At 41.4% G+C, this 22,564-nt stretch overlaps 1 protein-coding gene across 1 annotated transcript in view; it reads right to left on the minus strand.

Annotated features, from left to right (window-relative positions):
* Positions 1-22,564, minus strand: part of MAOB (monoamine oxidase B) — a 713,383-nt gene that overhangs the window by 608,323 nt on the left and 82,496 nt on the right. The window lies entirely within an intron of this gene.

A 22,564-nucleotide genomic window follows, 5' to 3' on the forward strand; every position in this document is an offset into this window, starting at 1 on the left:
GCAACAAAATAAGATAGACATGGGGCTAAAGAAAAACTATGTACATGCAATGTGTTTAATAAATGTACAGAACAAGACCTGTGCTTTCATTTCTGGCAATATTATACAATAGAAATCCTTTTAAACACTAGGAGGCATGTATAAAGCCTGGATTAAAAAAGCAACAAATTCCTTTTGGATAGATAGCTGAGTCTGATGAAAGTAAGGAAACTCTTAGGATCCAAAAATGTAGAGGATGCTGAGAATCAGAGTAGTGAGCAGGCAATGATGGTGTCAGCTGCTCTATCCCAGGTTAGTTTCCCAACCTCAGTAACTAGGACACTACTAAAGTCTATAGGCTGCAGGAGCAAGAGAGACGCCCGGGACCCAAACAAGGCTGGGATCATACAGGGGCTACACTCTGAGTGGCACCCTAAGATGCACTCCCCCCACCAGCAATGGCGATACAGCCATGCACTACATAACAACATTTCGGTCAATGCCAGACTGCATATTTGACAGCGGTCCCGTAAGATTGTAATAGAGCTGAAAAATTATTATTGTCCTAGTGACGCAGTAGCCATCGTGATGCCATAGCACAATGCATTACTCACATGCTTGTGGCGATGCTGCTGTAAACACACCTACTGCACTGCCAGTTGTATAAAAATCTAGCACATACAATTATGTACAATACCTAAAACTTGATAATGATAATAAATGACTTTGTTACTGGTATATGGATTTACTATACTATAAAATGATTTTATTGTCATGTTAGAGTGTACTCTTTCTACTTATTGAAAAAAGACAGTTAGCCGTAAAAGACCCTCAGGCAGGTCATTGAGGAGGTATCCAGAAGAAGGTATTATTATCACAAGAGTCGACAGCTCCATGCGTGTTATTGACCCTGAAGATCTTGCAGTGGGACAAGATGTGGAGGTGGAAGACAGTGACAAGGATGAGCCCGACCCTGTGTAGGTCTAGGTATTAGCACACATTAGTGTGTGTGCCTATGTCTTCATTTTTAACAAAAATGTATAAAAAGGAAAAAAAAATTATAAAAATTTTAAATAGAGAAAACCTCATAGAATAAGGATGTAAAGAAAGAAAATATTTTTGTATAGCTGTACAATGTGTTTGTGTTCTAAGTTTTATTATAAAAGAGTAAAAAAGTTTAAAAAATGAAAAAGTTGGCCGGGCGCGGTGGCTCATGCCTGTAATCCCAGCACTTTGGGAGGCCAAGGCGGGTAGATTACCTAAGGTCGGGAGTTTGGGACCAGCCTGACTAACATGGAGAAACCCTGTCTCTAGTCAAAATACAAAATTAGCCGAGCGTGGTGGTGGGCGCCTGTAATCCCAGCTACTCGGGAGGCTGAGGCAGGAGAATCGCTTGAACCCGGCAGGCAGAGGTTGCAGTGAGCAGAGATCATGCCATTGTACTCCAGCATGGGCAACAAAGGTGAAAATCCATCTCAAAAAGAAAAAAGAAAAAAGTTTATAAAGTAAAACAGTTATACTAAGCTAAGTCTAATTTGCTATTGAAGAAAGAAAAAGAAAAAAAAATTTTTTTTTTTTGAGACAAGGTCTTGCTCTGTCACCCAAGTCATCTTCCTACCTCAGCCTCCTAAGTAGCTGGGACTACAGGCGCCCAACTCATTTCTATACATTTTGTGGAGACAGGGGTTTCGCCATGTTACCCAGGCTGGTCTCAAACTCCTAGGCTCAAGAAATCCTTCCACCTTCGCCTCTCAGAATGCAGGGATTACAGGCGTGAGCCACCAAGAAAAATATTTTTATAAACTTAGTGTGGTCTAAGTGGACAGTGTATATACAGTGTACGGTTGTGTACAGTAATGTTTTAGGCCTTCACATTCACTCACCACTCGCTCACTCACCAGGAGCAACTTCCGGTCCTGCAAGCTCTGTTCACGGTAAGTATCCTTTACAAGTATATCTTTTTTTATCTTTTATACCATATTTTTACTGTGCATTTTCTATGTTTAGATATACAAATACCATTGTGTGACAATTGTCTGCAGTATTCAGTATAGCCACATGCTGCACAAGTTTGTAGTCTAGGAGCAACAGGCTATACAATACAGACTAGGTGTGTAGTAGGTGATACCATCTAGGTTTGTGTTAGGACACTGTATGATGTCTGCACACACTATCACCCTAATGATGCATTTCTCACAACCTATCCCTGTTGTCAAGCAACACATGACTGTATGAAGACACTTAATTGACTTGGACTGGCTTAAGTTGGGAAATAAATCTCCCATTAGCCATAGGCCTGCCCTCATGCAGGTCAAGGTTAGAATATTTATTTTCACCTGCTGCAACCTCTCTGACAAAGGTTACAAATGAACCCCTGATTGCCACACCCAATGGACATTTTACAGTCTGTTTTTTTTTTTTAAGACGAGATCTCACTCTGTCACCCAGGCTGGAGTGCAGTGCCAGCCTGACTTGCTGCAAACTCCACCTCCCAGGTTCAAGCAATTCTCCTGCCTCAGCCTCCCAAGTAGCTGGGATTACAGGTGCGTGTCACCACTCCTGGCTAATTTTTGTATTTTTAGTAGAGACAGGGTTTCACCTTGTAGGCCAGGCTGGTCTTGAACTCCTGACCTCAAGTCATCCACCTGCCTGGGCCTCCCAAAATGCTGGGATTACAGGCATGAGCCACTGTGCCTGGCCCCAACATTTTACTGTCTTTACTTTCTAGACTGTCCTGAAGCAGTTGACACTGGGGTCTACTAGTTCCTCCTAGAAAGTCCCTAGTGCCCCAGTTTCAATAGCATTGCACTCTCTGAGGCCTCTTTTCATGACCCCTGAATGTTGTTTCTGTGTCTCCTTCACACTCCTCTCTCAATCTCCCTGATTCTCGTCCTCAGTCTATAACTTCTTAACATGCTCTCTGATTGATATGACCTGACCTCATACACTTAACCATAAGTACTTTCTAATCTATGCCCTAGCCCAAAAATATCCCCTGAGCTTTGGAATCAACAGGGCTCAAAACATGCTACCCCAAAGTACGGCACCTTGGCATATTGAATATTTTAAGCTGAAAGAATTTGAGAAACAGCAGGTACAGAAAGGACTCTCTGACCTTCTCCTGAAGCAGGTCTGAAGACCCTCATGTGAGAGGTGCCCTCCCTAGACCAAGAAGAAAGAAGCATCCTTATCGCCGAAGATGGTACACCAAGAAGAATCCAAATGAACAGGCCTTGCTAAATTTCCCCCAGTTAACTACCCTCAGCTTATACCACTTTACCTTATCACACTTTTTCATGACACTTCACTCTTTATCACACCAGTATAAAGATGCTCAGGTTTAATTATTTCTTTGCTCTTCACTTCCTTATGAAGACTCTCATGTCATATAAAACTTATGTTTAGTTAATATGTATGTTTTTCTCTTGTTAATCTGTCTTTTGTCAACCTAATTTATAGAGCCCCACACAGAGAACCTAGGAGGGTAGAAAGAAAAAAATATTTTTTCCTCCCCTACAGAATACTACATCCAAATTCCTGCTGCATGGGCCCACTTGGGTGGTCCATTGGCCCCTGTAATCCAAAAAATCCAAAACAGGGCTTATTACTCTTTTCCCTGAAATTTATCTCCTGTCTTTCATCTCAGCAAAAGACACACAACCAGAAACCTGAGGATGAACCTATGGCTGTCCTCTCACCCTCCACAGCAATCAAACACCAAGCGCTGGTAATTCCACCTACTAAACTATGCTTCAAAGCCACCATTCATTTCTCTACTCCTGCTTTCATTGCTTTAATTCAATCTAAGAATCATGGCAAAAAACCTCCCAAGTGGTCTTAACTTCTAGTCTTGCCTGCCTTGCATCCATACCTGGTACCACCTGAATGATTTACTTAAACTGCAAATCTGACCACATCACTTTCTTTTTCACAACCCTTCCATGGTGCCTCATTTCCTACTAAGCTCCCTAGCATGGCATAGCTGGCTTGGAGTAGCGAGGAAGCCCTTCTTGAGCTGGTCTTTGGACACTTCTCTAGTATCTTTCCATACTGACTGTATCCAGCACTGTACCCATATTGACTGTACTTATCTACAAAATGTACAGAAATGAGCTGGGCACCTGTAATCCCAGCTACTCAGGAGGCTGGGGTGAGAAGATCGCTTGCGTGGCAGAGTGAGACCTTGTCTCAAGAAGCACGTTATTCACCAGCAATCCTAGCGAGGCTTGCAGTGAGCCACATAAACCACATTGTTTCTTATCTCTAGCCCTTTCTTTGCTCATGCTGGAACCTCTGCCTTTCCTGTCCCCAGCCTCCTGATCAATTACCATTTGTCCTCCTTGTCATGCCAGGGCTCTCTCTTCTAAGAGAACTCCTCTGTTCCCATTGTCTCCTGTGCATATTGCCAGCATACATGTTTTGTCCATGAATATGTTTTTCTCTCCAGCTGACCTAAAAAGTCCTTAAGGGAATCGACCCCATCCTGTTCAGCATTGCATCTTAGCATATAGTAGAAACTCAATAGGCTTTTGTTGTCTGAATTGAATCTGAAACACAGAGAGTAAAATTTTTTAAATCAAGTAATGACATTGATTTTATAAAAATGAGAAACGCTCTTTATTTTTTAAAAAAATCAAGAAATACATCAAAGTAAAAATACCCCAGAGTCTCATCATATGGAATTAGCCAATGTCAACAGATCCAATGATGGATATAGAGAATATAACACATCCAGACACCCTGAAGTAATTTCATAAGAATACAGTTGGACTAGACATGCTATGTCTAACAAAACATATGAAATTTAATAGTAGTTTAATTTAACTTGAGAAAAAAACCTGAAGTGAATCTGCAGGAATTTTCTGAACCATCCATGAACTGTTCCTTCACCACAAGCAATATTAGCAAGCTTTTAAAAGTGATTCAAACTCCCAGGCAAATGATCTGCATTTGGCAGAGTAGTTAACAACTTCAATTATTGTGTAACTTTGGGATTGGCTAGGGAGCTCCCAAGAGGACAGAAAAGTTTTACCTAGAGACAAAATGTATTGAGTCAAGCAATAGGGAGTTCAAAAACAATTATTATTAAGAGTCTCACTGTTTTTTTAACTTCACAAAATTGGTTTTCATTACTTTTGCTCCTGGTTCAATAAAAAGGCTTTTAAATTGGATTTTTTTTTTTTTAGAATTTAATAAGCTCCTTTAAAGTGATGCAAATATTTCTTAAATCCTGAAATAAGCTTTCCACTGCATTCAGATGTGCCCAACTGAAAAGTTAATTCCAATCAATGGAATTTAACAGATGTACCTAATTGAAGGATTACTTAGTGGGTACTTTACAGAATACAATCTAAGAGAACCACCACCCCTGCTTTTCAGGAACTTACAATCTGGTAGAAATGTGTTCATTCCTCCCTTAAATATTTTTCACAAAAGATGACAGTGTGCCTGATTGTGATGTCTATGTCTTACCAAAAGTAAGTGGAGGGTTAAGAGGTTACTTTGAATTGATACAGTCATGGAGCTCAAACAACTTATCTGTTAAGCCTCCATCATTATGCCTTCCTGCCCTATCCCCTTCAGAAGAGTTAGATGATCTGCTCGCTCTCTTCCCTTGCCACCATGTACATGTGCGGATTATAGCATGCTCTATATTACCCATCTCTCTTCCCTATGGGACTATGGATATCTGGAGGGCAAGGCTAAGCCTTGGACATTAAATATTTGATGACATTTATAACCTAGAGCAGTGTCTGACATTAAATATTTGATGAAAGAAAGAAAAGAAAAGAGAAAAGAAAAAAGAGAAAAGAGGAAGGAAGGAAGGAAGGAAGGAAGGAAGGAAGGAAGGAAGGAAGGAAGGAAGGAAGGAAGGAAAGAAGGGTGGATAGATGAATGGATGGATGGATGACTTAATGAATGGGGTTGGCATTGGAGAATGGCCTTAAAGAGTGAGTGGACTTCTAATATGTGGACATGGTGAAAAGAACATTCCAGATAAAAGGAAAAACATAAGGAAAAGCCCAAGACTCATTCAAGAATTGACAGGAAGCCGGGCATGGTGGCTCATGCCAGTAATCCCAGCACTTTGGGAGGCCGAGGAGGGCAGATCTCCTGAGGTCGGGACTTTGAGACCAGCCTGGCCAACATGGTAAAACCCCATCTCTACTAAAAATACAAAAAATTAACCGGGCTTGGTGGTGCGCGCCTGTAGTCCCAGCTACTGAGGTGGGAGAATCGCTTGAGCCCAGGAGGCGGAGGTTGCAATGAGCTGAGGTTGCGCCACTGCCCTCCAGCCTGGGCAACAGAGTGAGACTCCGTCTCAAAAACAAAAACAAAACAAAACAAAAAAAGAATTGACAGGTAGAACAGTTGGGTTGGAGTTGGGGATAGGATAAGGCTGAGAATGTGATGAGTTGACACCAAACTGAGAAGAGGCCTATAAGTGAGGCTAAGGAGTGAGGCTATTATTTATCAGCCAGTAGAGATCTACTCTATAGAATAGTAAAGGAAGCTAAAATGAGGCAGGTGGACAGGTTGGGAGATTATTACAAACAGATGAGAACAGATGAGAAATAACAAAGGAGATTTGAAGTGAATATGGAAGACAAATACATACATAAACATTCAAAACTAGGCAACAGATTGGATTTGGAAAATGAAAGAGAAAGACCCAAAGATAATTCAGATTTGATGTCTAATGAAAGCATGAACAGTAGCATCAATAACAGAGACAGGAAAGTCATAAGGGAAACTAGCGTGAGATCAGTGTTGCCAAGAATTTTTCAATTGCCTTGTCTCACAACTTCAGAGTAAATAGTGGCTTCTGTTTTAAATAAACTGATTTTGAGATCGAGATCCCTTTCAGGAATTCACAAGAAACCAGCCAATCTTCAGCTTTTCCAGGCTCAGCATTCTACTGCAAATGGTTTCCAGACTGAACCAAAGGGTCCTGCTTCACAGATGGTCTCTAGAAAGAGTGACGGAGTGGTTAAGAGCCTGGACTCTGAAACCAGATTGTCTGAGTTTCAATCCCAGCCTCTATCCTCATGAGTAATGTGGTCTTGGACTGCTTACCTCTTTGGGCCTCAGTTTCCTCATCTTTAAATGGAGATAATACCTATACCATAGTCTGAGGATTAAATTAAATAGCAAATGCTTAGTAATTGTTAACTATCTTATTTCCCAAGGGAGGGAATAGAAAGAAAAGAGGGCTATGGATAGAATGTCATGGAATAAACACATTTAAGGGGTGGGAAGTGGAAGGAAAGCCAGAGAAGAAAGTAGAGAAGGGACAGAAAAACTGGAAGGTGGATAATAGAGTGCAGGGTCCTAGAAAGCAAAGGAAGAGAGTATCTCACGAAACAGGAAGACAACAGCTTCAGACACTGCAGAGAGTTGAAGGTGAAAAGGCCACCGTATTTGCTAAGTAGGAGGTCCTTGTTGATCTTTAAGGGACCAGAGCCACTGGCCAATAGTACTTTCTTGTTATCTGGCTTGCTTTGAAGTAGTACAACTGTTAGCCCTTTGCTGCTTCCTCTGTGATCACGTCTCGTCAGTTTCTAAAAAGATGAAATATTGTGTAATGAGATATTGTCTGTCTCCACAGCAACAGCTAGAACAGTAATGCTCAACTGCAGATTTTCAAAATTCCAGAACTTGTATTTTTATACAGTAACAATAATAATACAAACTCTCAATGATGATGATAATTAACAAAAATCAAAAGTAATATAATAATAATAATACAAACTCTCAATGATGATGATAATTAATAAAAATCAAAAGTAATATAATGCTCTACAGTTTTCAAAAAAATTTCAAGATCATTCAATTGTATCTCAGAGTACCACAATTCATAAAAGATTTGCGTCCCTCAAACAAATATATTTGATCTATGAATTAAATAGATGCCTAATGATTCATTTAATATTATGAGATGATGGAGTTCAGAACACACTATCCCAACATATGGCACCTTGGCATATTGAATGTTTTAAGCCGAAGGAATTTGAGAAACAGCAAGTACAGAAAGGACTGCTCAGGTTTCACAGTTTCTTTGGGTTTTTATTTCCTTATGAAGGCTCCATGTCACAGAAAACTTACATTAAATACATTTGTGTGATTTTCTCCTGTTAATTTCACTTTGTCAGTTCAGTTTTCAGACCCAGCCAGAGACACTAAGAGGATGGAAGAAGTTTCTCCTCCCCTGTGGTAAACAACTCTGGGTCTCTGCTTTGTTTCACCTACTTAGGTATGCTTCGGGAATTGCTGGATGGTCAGATATAGTCTCGAACCTCAAAGTTCTGGAGAGAGAGAGAGAGAGAAACCATCTTAATGTCACATGATCAGTATACAGAAGAGGTGGGCACAAAATACAAAGTGCAAAGCGATAAAGGAAGGACCCACTTAGCCTGGCGGTGTTTAGAAGGCCGCTCCGAGTTTACAAATATCTTCTCCCATTCTGTAGGCTGTCTGTTTACTCTGCTGATAGTTTCTTTTGCTGTGCAGAAGCTCTTTAGTTTAATTAGGTCCCACTTGTCTATTTTGGTTTTTGTTGCAATTGCTTTTGGGGACTTCGCCAAAAATTCTTTGCCAAGGCCAATGCTGAGAAGAGAATTTGCTAGGTTATCTTATAGGATTTTCTCTTCGTTTCCTTTTTTTTCGAGACAGCGTCTCTCGTTCAGTTGCCCAGGCTGGAGTGCAGCGGCACGATCTTGGCTTGCTGCAACCTCCACCTCCCAGGTTCAAGTGATCCTTTCAGCCTCCTGAGTAGCTGGGACTACAGGCACAAGCCATCACACCCTACTAATTTTTGTATTTTTTGTAGAGATGGGGTTTTGCCATATTGCCCAGGCTGGTCTCAAACTCCTGGGCTCAAGTGATTCACCTGCCTCAGGTCCCAAAGTACTGGGATTACAAGTGTGAGCCGCTGTGCCCTGCCAAGGATTTTTATAATCTGAGGTATTTTATTTAAATATTTATCCATTTTGAGTTAATTTTTGTATATGGTGAAAGGTAGGAGACCAGCTTCAATCTACATATGGCTATCCAGTTATCCCAGTACCATTTATTGAATAGAGGATCCTTTCCCCATTGCTTGTTTTTGTCAGCCTTGTGAAAGATCAGATGGTTGTAGGTGTGTGGCTTTATTTCTGAGTTTTCTATTCTGTTCCATTGGTTTATGTGTCTGTTTTTGTACCAGTACCAAACTGTTTGGGTTACTGGGCTTTATATTATGGCTTAAAGTTGCATAGTGTGATGCTTCCTGCTTTGTTCTTTCTACTTAAGATTGCTTTGTCTATTCAGGCTCTTTTTTGGTTCCGTATGAATTTTATCATAGTTTTTTTCTAATTCTGTGAAGAATAACATTGGTAGCTTGATAGGAATAGCATTGAATCTATAAATTGCTTTGGGCAGTATGGCCATATTTATGATATTGATTCTTCCAATCCATGAGCATGGAATGTTTTTTCATTTATTTGTGTCATCTCTGATTACTTTCAGCAGTGTTTTTTAGCTCTTCTCGTAGAGATCTTTTACCTCCTTGGTTAGCTATACTCCTAGGTGTTTCATTTTCCAGAATTTTTTTTTTTTTTTTTTTTTTTTTTGAGACGGAGTCTCGCTCTGTCGCCCAGCCCAGGCTGGAGTGCAGTGGCGCGATCTCGGCTCACTGCAAGCTCCGCCTCCCGGGTTCACGCCATTCTCCTGCCTCAGCCTCCCGAGTAGCTGGGACTACAGGCGCCCGCCACCGCGCCCGGCTAATTTTTTGTATTTTTAGTAGAGACGGGGTTTCACTGTGGTCTCGATCTCCTGACCTTGTGATCCGCCCGCCTCGGCCTCCCAAAGTGCTGGGATTACAGGCGTGAGCCACCGCGCCCGGCCCCATTTTCCAGAATTTATAGGGAACTTAAACAAACAACATGCAAAAAAAGGAAAACACCCAAATAACCCCATTAAAAATGGGTGAAGGACACGGGCAGAGACTTCTCAACATAAGACATATCAGCAGGCAACAAACATATGAAAAAAATGCTCAACATCACTAATCATCAGATAAATGCAAATCGAAACCACAATGAGATACCATCTCACACCAATCAGAATGTTTATTATTAAAAAGTCATAAAACAACAGATGCTGGTGAGGCTGTGGAGAAAAGGGAATGCTTATACACTGTTGGTGGGAATGCAAATTAGCCCAGCCACTGTGGAAAGCTGTCTGGAGATGTCTCAAAGAACTTAAAACAGAGCTACCATTCGACCCAGCAGTCCCATTACTGGGTATCTACTCAAGGGAAAATAAGTTATTCTACCAAAAAGATACATGTACTCATATGTTCTTTGCTGCACTGTTCACAATAGCAAGGACATGGAATCAGCCCAAGTGCCCATAAATTGTAGATTGGATAATGAAAATGTAGTACATATACATGATAAAATCTCACACGGCCATAAAAAAGAATGAAATCATGTATTTTGCAGCAACATGGATGTAGTTGGAGACCATACTCCTAGGCGAATTAATGTGAGAACGAAAAACCAAATACCACATGTTCTCACTTATAAGTGGGAGCTAAACCCTGGGTACACATGGACATAAAGATGAGAACAATAGACACTGGGAACTACCAGAGCAGGGAGGGAGGAGGCAGCAAGTGTTGAAAAAAACTGTTGGGTACTATGCTCACTACCTGGGTGATAGGATGCGCACTCCAAGCCTCAGCATCACATACTATTCCCATGTAACAAATCTGCATATGTACGCTCTGTATCTAAAATAAAAGTTAAATTTTTTTTTTACAAAAGAAGACTGCACTGAGGAGGAGACATCTGAAATAAATTTTGAAGGCTGATATGGTTTGGATGTTTGTCCCTTCCAAGTCTCATGTTGAAATATGATCCCCAATGTTGGAGGTGGGGCCTAGTGGGAGGTGTTTGGGTCATGTGGCCAGATCCCCCATGAATGGCTTGGTGCCTCCTTGCAGTAATGAGTGACTTCTAATTCAGTTAATTCACGCAAGATCGGGCTGTTTAAAAGTGTGTGGCACTTTCCCCTCTCTCTTGTTCTCACCCTTACCATATGACATGCTGGCTTCCCATCGCCTTCCACCATGACTGTAAGCTTGCTGAGGCTTCACCAGAAACAGATGACGGCACCATGCTTCCTCTACAGCCTGCAGAACTGGGAGCCAAATAAATCTCTTTTGTTTGTAAATTACCCAGCCTCAGGTATTCCTTTATACCTACGCAAGACTAACACAATGGCTGAGTAGAGATTTGCCAGGTGGGAAAGAGAAAAAAAGAAATCTCAGACATCCCTCTTTTTTAGAAAGTCAGGCAGGTGACTTGACAAGGAAACAGAACATTCCCAAAGGGTGACACTGTCTACAGATTTTTTCATCAAGTCAGTTACAATATTCTAATACTTTAAGTTTAGACAGAAATGGCTGGCTTATTTGGGGGGAAATTTTAACTTCTAGCTATATTTTGTTTTGTAGGACTATGTATGTAAAACTGAGATTTGTTTTTAAACGCCGGCTCTGCTGTGAGTGGATATTTGCAGCACATCCAAGAGGAAAATATGCCAGGAGAGGGTCTGAGAATATTAAATAAGAATAATTTTCAAGTAAGGTTGTAAAAGCATCCAAACTGGTGTTGGAGGAGTGGGGGACTCCAAAGACTATCGTCAGTTTCCATAATTTGCTAGGAGGACTTACAGGGCTCAGCATACTGTTATACTCACGGTTAGGACATAACACAGCCAACAGACCCAAAGCAAAATCAGCAAAAGCAAAAGGCACATGGAGGTGAAGTCTGGAGGAAGCCAGGAGCAAGCTTCCAAGAATCTTCACCCAGTGGAGTCACAAGGGATGTACTTAATTTCTCCAGCAATGAGTTCTGAAATGTCTACCGGGAAAGCTTATTAGAAATTCAGCACCCAGGGCTTTTCCTGGGGGGCTGGTCATGGAAGTACCCCTTGTCTGGCAGGTACCCAAATTCCAGACTCCCAGAAGGAAAGCAGATAGATGTTCAGCATAAACCACATTGCTTGCATGAAGTTTAGACAGTGAGCCACTCTTACCAATTCTAGAAATGGTAGGAACCCTCCTGAAATTCAAGTTCTGGGATACCAGCTAAGAGCCAACCTTGTGAGCAAGCCTTTCTAAGGATAAGCAGTTAGGACTCTATGTTAACTCTTTACTGCACTGGGGTAATAGTTTATCTCATGAGTACTTTTTTTTTCTCTCCTCGTGGCTTGTGTCATTATTCCCATCTCTTAAGATCTAAAGCAAAGGCCTATTAGTAAAATGAATCAACACATATTTGGGCCTTGAGGGGGTGTGTGTGTGTATGTGTGAGAGAGAGAGAAAGATCAGAAACAGTGTAATCCCAGCACTTCGGGAGGCCGAGGCGGGTGGATCATTTAAGGTCTGGAGTTCGAGACCAGCCTGGCCTATATGGTGATATCCCATCTCTACTAAAAATATAAAGGAAAAAATTAGCCAGGTGTGATGGCGGGTGCCTGTAATCCCAGTTACTTGGGAGGCTGAGGCAGGAGAGGAGATTGATCTTGGGAGGTGGAGGTTGCAGTGAGGTGAGATCATGCCACCAGCCTGGGTGACAGAGCAAGACTCCATCTCAAAAAAGAAAGAAAGAGTGAGTGAGTGAGTGAGTGCTTAAAATAGTCATCATAACTGAAACAGCCTAAGCATTTTGAGTTGCAGATGTCTGTCTGAAGTCTTTCCATAATTTATGGCTAATACATTTTGAAGCCCTTACCCAGATGAGTAATTACAAGAAAGTGCAGTGGCCTACTGTTTCTGTTTTAAAATTATTCCCCACCCATTAGAATTTGCTTCAGCTGCTTTTAATATCAATTTTTACATGCAGGTACTTAGTAAAAGAACAAAAATAAGAATACACCTCTGGGTAACATTTCTTCACTTCAGTCACTTTTTTTTTTAAGTCCACACCTCATCTGTTGTGTGTGGAACTGCAACTACACTTTTAGTTCTCAGTTTGGGTATGGGTCTGATTTTCACCTCTTTTCTTCTTTGCTGTGTAGTTGACGTGTCTGTAACATACAATCCTATATAAAGCAAAGTCAAAGCTTCCAAGGTAAACAAATATTCGAAATCAATGATAATCACATTTTATTCAAATAAGGCTCTTACTTTCTGAGACTTCTTCTATATCATCTGGTGCCCCAATCTTGCATATCAATGGCCTTCATCTTTTACTCCTGGGAGATTATTTCAAATAATGACTCTCTTGCACATGCTCTTCTTCAAATCCTTATCTTCTCCAAATTTATTTCAATTGACTATATATTCATTTTTTATTTATTTGTGGACTAAAAATTTCTTTAATGTCTATCATATGCCTTCTGGGTATTGGATATACAAATATTAAAGAAAACAAAGTCATCATGCTCAAGGAGTTAAAAGTCTATTAGGACAATTAAACAGGTTAAAAAAAAGGTCGGGTGCGGTGGCTCACGCCTGTAATCCCAGCACTTTGGGAGGCCGAGGTGGGCGGATCACCTGAGGTCAGGAGTTCGAGACCAGCCTGGCCAACATGGTGAAACCCTATCTCTACTAAAAATACAAAAAAATTAGCTGGGTGTGGCTGCGAGAGCCTGTAATCCCAGCTACTCGGGAGGCCGAGGCAGGAGAATGGCTTGAACCCAGGAGGCAGAGGTTGCAGTGAACCAAGATCACGCCATTGCACTCCAGCCTGGCCGACAGAGCAAGACTTCATCTCAAAAAAAATAAATAAATAAAATAAAATAAAAAATAAAACAGGTTAAAAAAACACAAATGTCTAAAACACCAGGTATACAGGACATGGAGTAAGTAAAGGAGATAGAGTTTAAGTGGATCAAAAAAGTTTCAGATACATGAACTCAGTTTCAAAAGATTAAGTAGGAATTCATCAGAGAAACCCCAATATTCCACATGTACAGTGACCCAAAGAATGAAAACAAATGGCATGTTCAAGGAATTGTCACTAGCTTAGCTTGCCAAAGGGTAGGGCAAGTGGCAGGAGGTAAAACTGAAAACATTGTCAGACTTGGAAACTATGTTTGTGAATTTTGATATTGTCCTGTAGGCAATGTTTAATCCCGGAAGAATTTTAAGTAAGAAAGAGATGTGTTGAGGTTTATGTTAGGAAGAAATATCTCTTGGAACACACTGAAGGGGACTGGAATGGAAGACATTGAGTCCATTTGGGAAGATGCTGGCTAATCCCAATGGGGGATTATGAGGGCCTGACCTGTTGTGAATAAGAATTACTTATTCGTAATTTAAGTCCACATTTTTTTTTTTTTTGAGACGGAGTCTCGCTCTGTCACCCAGGCTGGAGTACAGTGGCGCGATCTCCGCTCACTGCAAGCTCCGCCTCCCGGGTTCATGCCATTCTCCTGCCTCAGCCTCCCGAGTAGCTGGGACTACAGGCGCCCGCCAACACGCCTGGCTAATTTTTTGTATTTTTAGTAGAGATGAGGTTTCACCATGTTAGCCAGTATGGTCTCGATCTCCTGACCTCGTGATCTGCCCGCCTCGGCCTCCCAAAGTGCCGGGATTACAGGCGTGAGCCACCACGGCCAGCCAAGTCCACATTTTAAGCTGTATTCAAAACAGAGAGGCCAGGCACCGTGGCTCATGCTGATAATCACAGTACCTTGGAAGGCTGAGGCAGGAAGATCACTTGAGCCCAGTTCAAGACCAGCCTGGACAACATAGTGAGACCTTGTCTCTACATAACAAAAATTTTAAAAATTAGTCAAGCACAGTGACATGCACCTACAGTCCCAAGTACTCAGGAGGCTGAGGTGGGAGGATCACTTGAATCTAGGAGATGGAGGCTGCAGTAAGCTGTGATTGTACCACTGCACACCAGCCTGGGTGGCAGAGTGAGACTCTTTCTCAACCTCCCCCATTCCCCTGCCACACACAAACCAACAAAACAGAGAGATCGTGATTGGCTTGGATAAAATCTGGAAAACGCTACCTCTCAGGGTCACCTTGAGGCTCATAAGGGTAACGGAGAGGAGATTGAGGACCACATGAGGCAAAGGAAACTTCTTGGGCATTTTTTCTTTTCTTTTCTTTCTTTTTCTTTTACTTTACTTTTTTTTTTTTTTCTTTAGAAACAGAGCCTTGCTGTGTTGCCCAGGCTGGAGTGTAGGATGCAATCACAGCTCACTGCTGCCTCAACGTCCTGGGCTTAGGCAATCCTCCTACCTCAGTCTCCCGAGTAGCTGGGACTCCGGGCATGCACCACCATGCCCAGCTATTTTTTTTTTTAAAGATGGGATCTTGCTATGTTGCCCAGGCTGGTCTTGAACTCCTGGGCTCAAATGATCCTTCTGCTTTGGCCTCTCAAAGTACTGGAATTACAGGCATGAGCCACTGCACCCAGCCTAATTTTTTTTAATTGACTTTTTCACTGGACAAAAATAATTCATGAATAAATTTTAGTTGTAAAAAAAGTTCAAATTCCAAAGTCCACTTTAAAAATCGAAAGTTCCACCCTATTCTACTTTCATCTTCTAAGCAACCAGTGCTAGGAATTTGTGTATCTCTTTCTATAATTTTTTATACACTTAAACATGTATACAAATAATCTAGTTGTTTTTGTTTGTTTCACAAAAAATATCACATTATACATATTGTTTTGCCACTTACTTTATCCATCCAACTGTATACCTTGGCGATCACTCCATGTTAGTGCAAAAATATCGGCCTCATGCTTGCTTCGGCAGCACATATACTAAAATTGGAACCATAAAGATCGACTTCATGCTTGCTTCGGCAGCACAAATACTAAAATTGGAACCATAAAGATCGACCTCCTTTTTTCTTTTCTTTTCTTTTTCTGAGACGGAGTCTCACTCTGTTGCCCAGGCTGGAGTGCAGTGGCGCAATCTCAGCTCACTGCACCCTCCACCTCCCGGGTTCAAGCAATTCTCCTGCCTCAGCCTCCTGAGTAGCTGGGATCACAGGTGTGCACCACCACGCCCAGTTAATTTTTGGATTTTTAGTAGAGACGGGGGTTTCACCATGTTGGCCAGGCTGGTCTTGAACTCCTGACCTCAAGTGATCCGCCCACCTAGGCCCCCCAAAGTGCTAGGATTACAGGCGTGAGCCACCGCGCCTGGCCGACCTCATTTTTTCTAACTAAGGCACAGAATTCCACATTATGACTAAACCATAAATGTAAGCAGTCCACTACTAATGTACATCAAGGTTATTATTATTGTTACATTACTATTACAGAATGCTATAATTCCCATTCTTGCACATTTATCTTTGAATGAATGTACAAGTATTTCTGCATAATAAATTTCTACAAGTAAAATCAAGAGTATGTATCTTAAACTTTCATAAGTAACACTGGGTATGTCTCTTGCCCAGTGATTCCCAGTTGGGTGAGGGAGAGCTGCCTCTTTGTGTTGCCTGGGAAACACATCAAAACCACTGGTGCCCATTCCCCCTGGGCCATGCTCACCCCCATCAGACCCTGGGGAGTAGGGAGAAGGGGAGAAGCAATGTGTGTAGCTCCCTGGGTGATTTTGTTCCAGGTCTTCCTCTCTTGAGGACCATTGCTATGGCTTTTCTAATTAGATTGATGCTCTGAGTTAATTCACTTCCCACTGGAGAGAGCTTGGTTGACCACAATCCCTGTGAGAGAAAACGTTCCTTTAATATTTACAGGTCCTGTATTCCTTAAGAAGCAATTCTTTTTCCCCCAGAGTCAATGTTGTTTATCGAACATGCCTGATTCAACAGAATAGCATGAACATAGGTCAGTAATGATCCACGAAGCAGGAGAGAACACAGAGGGTTATGTATTTCATCTCCAGGCCTCCAGTCAAAACCATATCTAAACCACCCTAGCAGGCCTCCTTGCCTTGTCTTCATCCTGGCCCCGTACTCCAAACAACTTTCCTGGAAACTCAATAAGAATGTAAATTTGTTTTTGGAAAAACGAACAAAAAAGGTAATTGACAAAACAGTATAGCTGTTCTCAACAAGATAAGAACCTAGAATTGCACGTAAAAGGCAAAGAGGCTGTTAAACCTTTTAACAACTTTCAAGTGAATAATTTAATCTTTCTGTAACTTCCCAGAAAAAGAAAATGTAACCTCAAGAGGCAAAGCACTTTACTAGAATTCAAAGACCCAAGATTTAAAAGAGAGGACTAAACTTGAGAAACTGGGATTAATTATCTAAGAAGGGAGAAAAATGAAAAGTAGGGATTTAAAAAAATAAAATATAAAAGCTTCCAAGTACAAGAAACACAATGGTATGAAGGATGATCAATAGCTGCTTTCTGTTTTCACCGTGGATAAGTCCCTTAGACATAGATTTAAACTACACATGAAAGAAGATTTACAAATTTCTTAAAGTAAACCTTCATTATAGTTAAAGCATTTACATGCATTTAAAAGGGAGATAACAGATTATCCTTACTTTTCAGAATGAGAATCTATATTAAAACTGTACTAAGCTGTGTCTAACCCCAGTAAGTCACGTGGTAGATAAGAAAGATAAGAAAGGGTTGAAGCCCCTCTGTCCCAGATGATTTGCTCCAAAGTGATTCCAAGCCCTGCACAGTTGCTCAGGGCAGATGTGGGCGTTTCCAGGCTGGTATCAGAGAACACGGCACAGTGTCTTCTCATTCTTGTTTATCTAACAAGGAGCTGGTGAATGGATCTTTCTCTCCCTCTCTTTGTCTCACATACCACCACCACCACCACCACCACCACATTACTTTTAAATGTTTTAAAATATTTCCACAAAAAAATCTTTTCCTTCTTAATTCTTGATTGCACTGATTTGCAAGCCTCCTGTTATTGTGCAAAATAGTAATAATAACACTTTGTTATTTTCCTTAGACACAAACTTCCTCCTCCATTGGTATGTTGCTTCCTGGGGAAAAGAAGGGCAAAGAAATAGGTGCCCTCCTACTCTGTTGGTAAATCCTTGGTGGCCCATCTTCCGGGCTGCACCTTTGTGTGTGTGTGTGTGTGTGTGTGTGTGTGTGTGTGTGTGACGAAGTTTCGCTCCTGTTGTCCAGGTCAGAGTGCAATGGCGTGATCTCGGCTCACTGCAACCTCTGCCTCCCGGGTTCAAGCAATTCTCCTGCCTCAGCCTCCTGAGGAGCTGGGATTACAGGCATATGCCACCACAGCTGGCTAATTTTGTATTTTTAGTACGGACGGGGTTTCTCCATGTTGGCCAGGCTGGTCTCGAACTCCCGACCTCAGGTGATCCGCCCGCCTCGGCCTCCCAAAGTTCTGGGATTACAGGCATGAGCCACCATGCCCAGCCCAGGCTGCTCTCTGGATTACACAAGGGCCTAGTCAAAGCTTTTATAAGCAGTTGGAAAGATTCAGCTCTCCCAGATTTCCCCAGCTCCCTCTCTATTTGTCTCTTGGTCATTTTCCTTGATAAAATTTTTACCCATTTAATGTTGCCTTGGTGTCTGCCTCTCAATGCACCTGTGATAAGACAGCGTTCTTTATCGTAAGGCCTCTTTCACTCAGCATATTGTCAGAAAATGTCTTCATTTGTGTTGTCAGAGCTAAACACCGCATTTCCATGGAGACATCACAATTCTCTATATACACTTCAGGTCAAGTTGGCATTTTCAGCATCCACAGATGACCCAAGGAGTGTTCTTTATACTAAATTACTTCAATCGTTCTCATGCATGCTGCTGCTGAAACTTATCTCCCCCATCGTTTATCTGTACTGTTTGGTTTGGACACAAGCAGAGAGTCTGACAGGTAATCCTGGAAACTTTTCTTCCTTAATAAAACAGCAAGAGAAGTGGTATTGTCAGAGGCATTTCTTAATAAAACAGCAAGAGAACTGGTATTGTCAGAGGCGTTTGAACCAGAGTGACTCCATCTTGAATAGGGCTTAGGTAAAATGAGGCTGAGACCTACTGGGTTGCATTCCCAGGAGGTCTGGCATTCTAAGTCACAGGATGAGATACGAGGCCAGCACAAGATACAGGTGACAAAGATCTTGCTGATAAAAAAGCACAAGGTAAAGAAGCCAGCCAAAATCCACCAAAACCAAGATGGCGATGAAAGTGACCTCTAGTTGTCCTCACTGCTCATTATACGCTAATTATAAGGCATTAGCATGCTAAAAGACACTCCTACCGGCTCCATGACAGTTTACAAATGCCATGGCAACCTCAGGAAGTTACCATATATGGTCTAAGCGGTTGGGTGAGGGGGAGAATCCCTCAGTTCCAGGAATTGCCCACCCCTTTCTGGGAAAACTCATGAATAATCTGCCTCTTGTTTAGCATATAATCAAGAAGTAACAATAAGCATAAGCAGTGAACAGTGCATGCTGCTGCTCTGCCGATGGAGTAGCCATTCTTTATTTCTTTACTTTTTTTTTTTTTTTTTGAGATGGAGCCTCACACTGTAGCCCAGGCTGGAGTGCAGTGGTGTGAACTCAGCTCACTACAACCTCTGCCTCCTGGGTTCAAGCACTTCTCCTGTCTCAACCTCCTGAGTAGCTGGGATTACAGGCGTGTGCCACCACGCCTGGCTAATTTTTTGTATTTTTAATAGAGATGGGGTTTCACCGTTTTAGCCAGGATGGTCTCCATCCCCTGACCTCGTGATCCACCCACCTCGGCCTCCCAAAGTGCTGGGATTACAGGCGTGAGTCACCGTGCCTGGCCCTATTTCTTTACTTTCTTAATAAACTTACTTTCACTTTACTCTATGGACTCACCCCAAATTCTTTCTTGCGCAAGATCTAAGAACCCTCTCTTGGGGTCTGGATTGGGATCTCTTTCTTGTAACAGTATGTGTGCACAAAGATGTTTGTCCCAGCTTGTTTAGATATACAAATGTGCACAACGGTGCAGAGATTAAGAACATGGGTTCTGGATGCAGACGGCCTGACCCAAGTCCCTGCTCCACTCCAAGAATACAGTTGGCCTTCCTTATCTATGGGTTCTGCAGACGGGAGATATTTAAAAATAGAGATGGCCAGGCACAGTGGCTCACACCTGTAATCCCAGCACTTTGGGAGGCCGAGGCAGGTAGATCACGCGGTCAGGAGTTCGAGACCAGCCTGACCAGCATTGTGAATCCCTGTCTCTACTAAACATACAAAAATTAGCCAGGTGTGGTGGCATGCACCTGTAATCTCAGCTACTCAGGAGGCTGAGGCAGGAGAATCCCTTGAACCTGGGAAGCGGAGTTTGCAGTGAGCTGAGGTTGCGCCATTGCACTCCAGCCTGGGCAACAGAGCGAGACTTTGTCTCCAAAAAAAAAAAAGAGAGATAAAAAATAATACAATGATAAAAATAATACAAATAAAAAACCAATACAGTGTAACAGCTATTTACATAGCATTTACATTATACTAAATATTGCAGGTAATTTAGAGATTATTTAAAGTTTATAGGAGGATGTACACAGATGAAATGTACCATTTTGTATAAGGAACTTGAGCATCATGAGTTTTGCTACCCTAAGGGGTCCTGGAAAGAAGCTCCCCAATACTGAGGGATGACTACATATCAGGTAGGAATGCTTTAGGCTGCAAGTTACAGAAAAGCAAATCAGTAATGGTTTAAAATAGGAGTTTATTTTTCTCACATTATATGAAGTCTAAAAGTAGGCAGCTCCTGACATTGGTTTCAAGCTTAACAATGTCAGGTCTAGCATCTCTGCAACTCCCTTGACCTTTTCCTTATATTTGCAAGATGGTGAGATAGCTGCATCATCTTAAATTATCTCTTCCATGTTCAAGACTATAAGAAATGCAAAGTGTTTGCAAGAAGCTCCCAGCAGACTTCTTTGTATGTCTCATTGGCTTCTCCTAGCTGCAAAGAAGGTGTTTTACTTTTTCTTTTTTTTTTTTTTTTGAGACAGAGTCTCGCTCTGTTGCCCAGGCTGGAGTGCAGTGGCAAGATCTCGGCTCACTGCAAGCTCCGCCTCCTGGGTTCATGCCATTCTCCTGCCTCAGTCTCCCAAGTAGCTGGGACTACAGGCACCCACCACCACATGCCTGGCTAATTTTTTGTACTTTTAGTAGGGACAGGGTTTCATCGTGTTAGCCAGGATGGTCTCGATCTCCTGACCTCGTGATCCACCCGCCTCAGCCTCCCAAAGTGCTGGGATTACAGGTGTGAACTACTGTGCCTGGCCAAGAAGGTGTTTTTCTAATGTAATGGTGGAGGTGGATAAAGGAGAAAGGGTTGCAAAAGGGTGTTGAGTTTGATCATCAATACTGATACTGTAGCTACTTACTACCTGAACAATCTTGGACAAGTTGCTTACCTCTCTCACATCAGTTTTTTCATCAATAATGGGATAGTAATATATTTACTTTATAATTCTTACTATGAGGATTAAAGCAGTTATTATATATGAAGTGTTTAGAATAGTACCTGGAACATAGTAAATCCTCAATTATGGTAGATATTATTTATCATAGGGAAAAATTGAACATGGCCTAAATATCTATCAAAAGGAGATCAGTTATGTAAATATATCCAAATGGAATACTATGCAGCTGTTAAGATGCCAACTACCACATATTGTTTAGTCAATCTAACAAGTTATAGGACAATACAAAAAGTATGATCCCTATTAAAGTGTACATGTAGGCGTGAACATAATATAAAAAGAACCATCATTTTTTTGTGGATTGCAGATCTTCTGGGGCCTCAACTACATTCTGCTTATGTAAACTTCATGTAGTTTTCAGACCAAAAGTTGACTCTCTTTCCTGAAGAAATGACTTACTGAATACTTTTCCTAAATTTCCCAGAAAACTTTAAGAAAATATCAAGATGCTTAGTTTACAATTGGATAACTTTGTCCCAAAGAGTATTTGACTCAATGAGTATGTCCTGTTTGATTAGGAATTTGGATTTTTATTAGTAAGAAAATCAGTTATTTAAGTGGCACACTTAACTTCCACTTTTTGAGAAGTCATACAATGTAATCCATAGAGAATACTACATTTGGATTTGCATATCCAAATACTAGAATCCTCAGATTACTTTTTTCAAACAACCCAATAAATATAGAAGCAGTTTGTTTTCTCTGGAAGTGTCTTTATGTCTACGTCTCAAATGTGGCTCTGATGTCTTTGAGCAGGCCCTCTCATCCTGTTGTTGAGCCCAGTTACTTCTTTGGCTACTTTCAGGAAAATTTTTCTGTTACTAAAAGTATTGACCAAACTAACAGTAACAGCTACCAACCTCTACATTTGAGCTTCAGTGGGATTTATTTTAAAGTTTCATCTTCTTGGTAAATTTGGGTGAAATTCGAGATTTCAGTGTGATTTGGGATATCAAATCCCCTATGGGGTTAGTATATTTTGCAGGCCTCTGAATTACTTGTGCGCTTAGGGAAGGAAAGACTTGAAACTACAATTTATGTTGGGGAGTATAATTGTAGATAAGATTTTAATGATACATGTTAATTGCTAAGAGACCTGGGAGAGCCTTGAGAATGTTATGTAACATACAAAGTAGCTGGAATACAGCATCTAGAAGAATCAGCATATCCTCTGTCACACTCC

Source organism: Macaca thibetana, chromosome X (assembly GCF_024542745.1).
Source record: "Macaca thibetana thibetana isolate TM-01 chromosome X, ASM2454274v1, whole genome shotgun sequence".
NCBI lineage: Eukaryota > Metazoa > Chordata > Mammalia > Primates > Cercopithecidae > Macaca > Macaca thibetana.